At 34.5% G+C, this 9,217-nt stretch overlaps 1 long non-coding RNA gene across 2 annotated transcripts in view; it reads right to left on the bottom strand.

Annotated features, from left to right (window-relative positions):
* Positions 1-870: 870 nt before the first annotated feature.
* LOC115899885 overlaps positions 871-9,217 on the bottom strand; it is an 82,765-nt gene continuing 74,418 nt past the window's right edge. For both annotated transcript variants that reach the window (XR_004059469.1, XR_004059470.1), the window contains one exon: positions 871-2,488. This is a non-coding gene — a long non-coding RNA (uncharacterized LOC115899885). The remainder of the gene's footprint in view (positions 2,489-9,217) is intronic.

The raw sequence follows: 9,217 nt of genomic DNA, 5'->3' as shown, positions 1-9,217 counted from the left end.
AGCTTATTCAGATGTGGGGCAGAGGAAAAGAGGGATGGGAGAAGCTGAAAAGTTGTCAGCTGTCAAACTTCAGAAAATGGAGTCAGACTCCTTATTTCAGGGTTAAAGGAGTATTACGTCAGCAACATAGTCTCAAACAGAAAAAAAAAAACCATGTATATGGGGGGAAAGGAGTTTAAAAAGATAGAGGAAATGTAAAGTGTTAACTACTGGGGAATCTGAATGGAGACAATATGCAGTTCTTTGAACTGTTTTTGCAATTTTTTAAAAGGAAATTAAGTATACAAAGGGTTTTTTTTTCCTGGTTGGGGGGTTTGTTTGTCTTAAGAAATGGAAAAATAGGCCATTTAAAACTTTCTTCTTGAGGAGAAAAATGTCAGATTTGTAATAAAGAGATGAAACCCTGTATCTACTAAAAAAAAAAAAAAAAAATACAAAAATTAGCCGAGCATGGCGGTGGGTCCCTGTAATCCCAGCTACTCAGGAGGCTGAGGCAGGAGAATCGCTTGAATCTGGGAGGCAGAGGTTGCAGTGAGCCAAAATTGTACGATTGCACTCTAGCCTGAGGAACAAGAGCAAAACTCCATCTCAAAAAAAAAAAAAAAAAAAAAAAAAAAAAGCAGCATCAAGACAAAGGAAGTAATCTAGGAAGTTTTCTTTCCTTTCATAAAATTTTCAATTCTATTTTAATGATATACCTCTTCATGGACATAAATATATCATAGTAGTAACCATTGATGGCAAGTATATATCTGTCTACATATTTTCTATGGCCCTATGCACATGTATGTCACATATAAAATTGGTATATTATTTGACTCAATACCACTTATATAAAATTACCACAAGTACAAATAATGAGTATGCAAACATATATTACCAGGATGTTTATTATAACATTGCTTATAGTAGCAAGCGAAAATGAAAAACCATAGACATAATCCAAATGTCCTTACAAGAGAAATATAATGTTTCTCTGTCTGCATATGAGCCACTAGAAAATAGGAATTACAATTAAAATACATGTACATTTTTAGAATACAGCATGAACTCAGGTGCTCAGTACCTACTTTAGAGGAAGTGAACTCTCTCTCTCTCTCTTTCACACACACACACATACACACACACACACACACACACTTTTTAGAGCACATTCATCCAATACAATGGTACCTTAAGAAGAACGTCTATCTGTTTTCTTTCCTAGATCACTGATGAACCTTTCATTTTGACTTTAAAAAAAAAAAGACTGGGTCATCATTTTTCCTTTGATTTTGTGAGCTCCCATGCTATTTAATAATTCATGTATTTACGTTTTTATTTCTGCTTAGTCACCGTCCATTTCTGTGTATTGCAAACAAAGCTAACTGATACAGATAATAAGTGAATGAACGAATGAACAAACAAACACAAAGAGGGGCACAGCTAAATGATTAAAAAGTGTGTGATATATTCCAATGTAATCATAGAGGCAAGCTAAAAGACTAGATAGAGAAAAAAATGAATTCAGAAATAATAAGTTCTAGCCAATAACATTTTCTTTTCCAATCTCTTGACTTGATGAAGTGCTTTTAAAGTTCTTTGGGTTTTATGGAGTTAGAATGAGATTTTTCTGGCAGAAGCTCATTTGCCAATTTAATTAGTAATTAGTAATCCCAAAGGTTAATGTGGAATTGCTATCAATTTTATTTTAAGCTTAATATTCTTATCTAAAGGACAAAGCCAATGAATATATTCAGATAGCAATCATTAGCTTAATATTCTGGCCAAGTGAAATATTAAATAACTACAACATTTTAAAACTTGAAATAATATTTAGATTCTCACATTTATATTATTCTATTCATATTTTATTTCCTCTAAGCAATATGAAATACCCACTTTAAAGATGCCTAAACTTCCTGTAGTCACTAGATTTCTGCAAGTGCAATTAAAGCACAATATTTGATGTTCAGAGGAAGAATTGCAAAAACCAGGCAATTGCAATTGAGGTCCACTCTCATCAGTGGGACTTCTTTTGCACACTACGAGTGGCCCATTTTCCTTTTTTTTTTTTTTTTTTTTAAATGGTTTGAGGGTAGAGAATCTTCAATGAAAGACTTATATTATATCCAGGTTTACATTAGAATCACAACTTTAAAGAATGTCAGAGCAAAGAGTTTAGAGATAAAATGTATAGGCCAAACACATTCGTGGTGAGCAAATTACTAGTTGAATGTGTGGGCAGAGTAATGGAATCTAACATGCAACATCCTCAAATTATTACATAATTCCTGGTTGAAAGGGTATGGGAAAAGGGGTCCAGATTCAACTGAAGAGACTTGTCATGAGCTGTAATGATTGATGAAGGAAGAGACCAGTGTGGTACACTGTCCTGTGGCCACATTCTGAAAATGAATAGCAACTTGTTGTCTTCTCTTGGTGGCATGTCAGCAGAGAAGTCAAGTATCTTGCCTCTTGTAGCTCTGGGCTTCCACTGAGAATTTTCCTAGGAACAAAGTCATTTATTCAGAAGACCAAAATATGTTTTGATGACTACATTCTCTATCTAATATATTTCAGTTATCACAAACTCTTGACTGAAAAAGAATATATACATTTTCTTATTGCTTTGGAATAAGTAAACTTACTTTTTCAGTCTCAAATGATCTTGGATGGCCGTATTTATAGTGTGAGCTACGAGGTAGATTTTGAAGAAGGAATTGTCACATGTAATGTGGAAAAAGGCTTTGGTAAGTTCAATTTTAAAAGATGACTCTCTTGTATTTAGCATCATTAATTCTGGTCCTAATTTAATTCTTATCAGCCATGGTAAGTGTCTATCTGTTTATCAGATGATTGTGTGTGTGGTGCATGCATGTAATACCATAAGCAGAATACAGATTGGAGAAATTGCCTGACTTTCATTAAAAATACCTTATGGCTATCATTTATTGAATCTTGCTGAGAATATGCTATCTAATTTGATACTCATTTGATATTTACTTTCATCCTGCCCTCTGAGACTTGAGACTGACACATTTGAGATTCCATGGATTTGTTCTATGATTAGAAAGCTCTATGACTCACTCCAAATATGCTCCTGTGTCTCTATAGACTCCTGACCATCCCTCATAGGCATGATTCTTTGTAACATTAAGGGATGAAGAAAAAAATCTTAGCTGTATACCAACCCCTTCAAAATTCACCTGGCCAGGATTTTCAAAGTTCTGTTTGTGTTTGCCTATATTCCAAGAAGTTAAAAAGAAATTATGACTCCCATAAACTTGTAGTTTTTTTAAAAAAATTAAATAAAAAATTAGCACCTTCTCATACTATTAATCTATATATCTTTTAATTACATTGCCTGTATTCAGCAATGCCATGTTAACCCTTACCTGTATATATTCACTATTCATTCATTTTCATCTCATATTATTTATTCTTGCATTGAACAAATATTTACTGAGTGTCTACTATGCTTCTAGCACTGCTCTAGATGGAGGGATTTTTTCAGTGAAAAAAGAACAGATGATAAATGATTGTCTTTATGTAGCTTTCATGTGTTGCTTGCCACTTAGCTGAAGAATGCCTAGAAAAGTACATTTTAATTAAGGCCATTCTTAAAAATGTAGTTGGTCTGCAAGTGGTAAACAAGTCATTAAGTATATTATGAAAGTTTATCTTTAGATGATAATTAGAATTCATTTCCGCACAAGTGATATTCCCAGATGCAGGCCTACACAAACATGTACGTACACAATGTAAAATAATAAAAGATGATTCTAATACAATATAATCTAAAATGGAAATGGTAAGAAAATTTAATAAGAAAATGTCTTTTTCATATACGCATATATTGAATGAAGACATTCATAAAATAGGTAAAAAGAGTTACCATCAGGCTGGGAATGGTGGCTCACGCCTGTAATCCCAGTGCTTTGGGAGGATAAGGTGAGAGGATTGCTTGACCCAGGAGTTTGAAACCAACCTGAGCAATACAGTGAGACTGCATCTCTACAAAAAATGAAATAACTAGCCAGCTGAGGTGGCATGTGCCTGTAGTCTTAGTTACTTGGGAGGCTAAGGAGAGAGGATCACTTGCGCCCAGGAGATCAAGGCTGCAGTGAGCCATGTTCATAGCACTGCACTCCAACAGAGTGAGACCTTTTCTCAAACAACAACAAAAAAGAGCTACCATCTTATCCCAGTGAGAATAGCTATTTATTAAAAAGTCAAAGAATAACAGATATTGGCAATGATGTGGAGAAATGGGAACACTTATATAGTGTTGGTGGGAATGTAAGGTAGTACAGCCTTCATGGAAAACAGTATGGAGATTTATCAAGGAACTAAAAATAGAACTACCATTCAATCCAGCAATCCCACTACTGGGTATATAACCAAAGGAAAATGACACCTGCACTTGTATATTTAAGGCAGTATTATTCACAATAAAAAAGATATAGAATCAACTTAAATGTCCATCAACAGAGGATGAAATACAGAAAATACACATATATATACACACCTATATATAAACATACACCTATATATACATACACCTATATATAAATGTATCTATATATTATATATATTATACAGATGAAAGATATAGATACATCCACACATACCATGAAATACTACTCAGCCATGAAAAATAAAATCATGTCTTTTGTAGCAAATGGATGGAACTAGAAGCCATTATTGTAAGTTAAATAACTCAGCAATAGAAAGTCAAATATCACATATCTTCACTTACAAGTGGGAGCTAAATAATGGGTACTCATGGGCATACAGAGTGGAATAATAGACATTTGGGGGTACAAAAGGTGGGAGGGTAGGAGGCAAGTGAGGGTTGAAAAATTTCCTATTGGAGGCAATGTTCACTATTTGGGTGATGGATACACTAAAAGCCCAGACTTCACTGCTACATGATATATGTATGTAAGAAATCTACACATATATTCCCTAAATATATAAAAATTAAAAAAAAAAATAGAAGTGAGTTAAAGGAATCAAAAGGCAGATGACAGCATTTTAATGATTTGAACAAGACTTAGATGCTTATAAGCATCAAAGGCCAAGGCAGCTTGTTTTTCATCACATCTAAGTTCAGTTTAAAACATATGTCTCTCTCTCCTTTAGTACTTAAATTGGTTAAGTGACTTTTATCTCACTTCTGGAAAGAGAGAAAGACAAATGAAGGTGGGAAGTAATAAATCATGATAATAAACCAATTGGGAGAGCAGATGAAAAAATGCATACATAATGATCTAGAGGGAATGGAAAATGAGATGATTCATTAAGTTATGCTCAACACCAGCAAAAGGTAAGCATTAATGACCAAAAACACAGGGGCAGTTATTGTAGTGGGATGGGATTAAGCAGCCTAGAACAGCACCTGAAACATAGTGGGTTCTCAATAAATATTTGTGAAATATGCAAATGAATTAATTTTCCACTTATTTATTTATTAAATGTTTCTTGAACACCTAGTATGTGCCAAACACCCTCCTAGACACTGGAGATATGTATTGAATAAAACAAACAAAAATTCCTGACCTCACAGGACTTGCATCTAGTAAAGAGAAATAGACAATAAAAGTTAATCTTAAAGGATATCAGATGGTTATAAGTTAAGGAAGTTTTATGGGGAGGGTGTGCAATTTTGAGAAGGTCAGAAAAGGTTCATTAGAAGAATTTCAAGGAAGCCAGAATGGCTAAAGCTGAGTGAACCATAGCAAGAGATGAAGTGGGAGAGAGGCCAGATCATGGGGCCCTTAAGCCTTTAAATTGACTTTTGCTTTGACTGAGTGAGCTAGGATGCTATGGGGGCTTCTGAGCATGAATCTTACACTTATGTGTAACAGGATTATTCTGACTGCTGCACTGGGAATAAACACAAAGAGCTGGAAAAGGTGGAAGTAAGAACAGCACCAATAAGGAGGCTTGTCAGAGTGATAGCAGGAGAGGTAGTAAGAAGGTGTTAAGTCCTGGTTATATTTTTGAAGCAGAGATCAGAGTATTTGCTGACCTATTGAATATGAAATATGAGAAAAGAATAACTCCAGATTTTTGGTCTATAAGTACAGGGATGGAGTTGCCATTAACTGAATAGGTTTGGTAGGTTAGAAATCAAGGGTTTTGTTCTGGACATGCTAGGTTGAAGGTGCTCATTAGAAATCTAGTGGAAATCAACAGTAGGCAGTTGTATATAAATGACTGGATATTTGAGGAGAGGTCTGGACTGAAGTTATCCATTTGTGAGTCTTTAGTAGCATGTAAAGTCATGAGACACTGATTGAGATCCTCAAAGATTTGAGTATTAATAGGAGAGAAGAGATCTAAGTAAGGACTGAGTCTTGGGACATTTGAAACTTAAGAGATCTGGATGATGAGGTGGAATGAGCAAAGGCGAAAGAGAAGGGACAGCCAATAAGGTAGGAAAACCCCCGAGAGACTGTGGTGTCCTGAATGCCAAGTAAAATGCCAAGTGATTTTCATTCACTCATTGGGTGTTTGTAGGAATTGTAAACTTGAAATTAATTCATTCCTCCAACAAACAATTATGAGTAGTTATTTTGGCCAGGCACTGTGCCGGGCACTGGGGATACAGAAAAAATAAGACTTAATCCCTGGTCCTCAGTCAATGAGAAAAAATGAAAATCAACAGTTACAGTGTATGTAAAAAGTCCTGTGCTAGAAAAATGCATAGACTGCTTTCAGAGGTTAGAGGAGGGAAATCTAAATCATATGGGGTGGAACTGAGGCCTTGACTCAAGGGAAAATATCAGCTAAATGAACAGAGTAGAAACAAGAAGTTTCTAAACTAAGCACCCCCACTCCCATTATGTTTCTCTCATTTGTTTCTCATTTGAGTATGTGTTACTCTACTGGGATTATTTTCTTTTATTTCATTTGTGATGGTTTTCTTCTCCAAAATTTAATGTTTGACTTTTATTTTGATTATTCTGTTCAAACTTCTTACACAATTTATTTTTTATTTTATAACGATGACACATTCTTTATTTTCACCAAGTTTTATACCTAAAAATTATTTTCATGTTCTCTTTTCAAACTTGCTTTTGTGAATTAGTTCTTCCTCAGAAGCTCCCTTTTAATGTACTCCATTTCAACGGCACAAATAAAAGATAATTCTAAGGTTAAAACTTTTAGGTAATCCCAAGAAATATGAATATATTAAGGAACCAAATTATAAAAGTTTGGAAATAAAAGCAATGCCAGTGGAGAAAATATCAAATATAGCAGTGTTCCCTTGTCACATTTATTTTCTTAAAATCAGCCAGAATCCACTTGCTAGATCTGTAGTGCAGATAAATGAATCCGTTCTATATTTGGTGACTATGTCTCACTCAATCCTAAATTGCTCTGTGATTTCGTTTATTTGTTTTTGTTTTTTTAAATATACACTTTGCAAAGAAACCTCCCACAAATAGGTGGCATTTGTATTCTAGAAAAAACAAATACAACTTGACCCAGGAAATAGTACGCTGTCTTTGAATTTCCACATTTTGATAGAACCTTCCAGGACATTATCTAATATATGGCTGTTGCTGCTACTGTTTTTCTTATCAGTCTGGTATGCATTAACATATTTTGCAACAAGAATAAAAAAGGATGCAGTAAATATTGTTTTATCAGCTCCTTCTACTAATAACTAACTTATTCACAATCCTTTTCTAAACAATGTCATTTTCAACAGGGAGCTGGGAAAGAATGACCTGACATTTTGAATTAAAAATAAAACAAGCTATTTGAATATGATCTAGGGTGATACAATTGAGATTGAAGAGATCTTCTACTCAACTATAAAAAAGAATAGAGCACTCTAAAAAGCCTAAAGTTACTGTATGACCAACTTTGCTTATATATTGAAATTCTCGCCAAAAATAGATAATAACTTTTTTGTGAAGTTATCTGTGTTTTATCAGTATTAAAGAAAAATCATGGCATTACAGAGAGTTACAACACTGGAATTTAGAAATGACTGGGATAACTAAAGGAGATAAATGCAGCTGAGAGGGGCAGTCCATATGGGTATAAATTAGGTTAGTAAATCAAAGCTACTGCACTAGTGTTCTTTAAGCAATGCAACCATAAAAATATAAATGTACTCACTATAACATTTTACAGGGAACAACAAAATAGTAATGGTTAGCCAATCGAGCTGTTTCTTCCATTTGTTTCTGTTTGTTTAACAAATATTTTACTGCTTGGAAAAGGCAGCTGATGTATTGTAAAATTATTGAATAAATTGAGGAGTAGATTTTAAGCAACCTCCTTCCACACACTAACATGTTGCTCCAGGTTAATTTACCAACATCCGTATAAACTAAGTGTTTGGAGATGCTTTGGGGTGACAAATCATCTCTGGCCTTTGACAGGAGAGATTCCAATTCATTTTGCTTTTCCTGTGGGGAAAGCTGGTCACATAAAGACTTAACCATATTACCTTTTTATGTTGTATTATTATCATTACTGAATATAATATACTGTTTCACAGTTTACGGACTGTTATAAAACATTAATAGTTTGAGGTAGAATTCGCTAATAGAACAGGCAAGCTTGACATGAGTTGAGATCAGTTTGTGTCCCCAGAATATAATTCTTCTGTATTAGTGAGGCCTCCTTTGGTTGTATATAATGAAGATAACTCTAGGTCGTTTAATTCAAAGAAAAATTGATTAGAATCGGAACTTATCTGAGCTCTACATGCAGTACAAATATGAATACGTCTGTTTTATTTTCTAATTAAGCTTTCAGTCCACCTGCTTTTCATATTAATAGGAAATCCAATCTCTCCTTGAAAGAGTTCTCTACTTCATGAATTGGGCTTCCTCCATCCACAGGGGTCAGATCTGTTTCCAAATGCACCACCATCTATCATAAAGGTCCTAGTTATGTTAAACCTGAAAAAGGAAGAGACTGTAATCAACCTCTCTCTCATGGGGTGCCTTCCCCCTCAGCCTGCTTCTAGATAGCACTTACCTCTGCATATTAGGATATTAGGAGACAGCCTCTAGGAGGGACAGCATTAATTGGACCACAGGATGCTCTGTCCCCTTCTCTAGGGCCTTGGGTGTCTTATCAATTTTATATTTTCATAACTTAGAAGCAGTATTCAAGTGTTTTGAAAAAAAAAATCAGAAAAAAACTGCTCCTGAGTGACTTTCTGTGTCTGTTAGACAAAGGAGTGGTGACTGGCAGTTTTTCT

Source organism: Rhinopithecus roxellana, chromosome 10 (assembly GCF_007565055.1).
Source record: "Rhinopithecus roxellana isolate Shanxi Qingling chromosome 10, ASM756505v1, whole genome shotgun sequence".
NCBI classification, from domain to species: Eukaryota; Metazoa; Chordata; class Mammalia; order Primates; family Cercopithecidae; genus Rhinopithecus; species Rhinopithecus roxellana.
The sequence above is the reverse complement of the archived record's forward strand: the minus strand, read 5'-3'. Positions and strand labels throughout refer to the sequence as shown.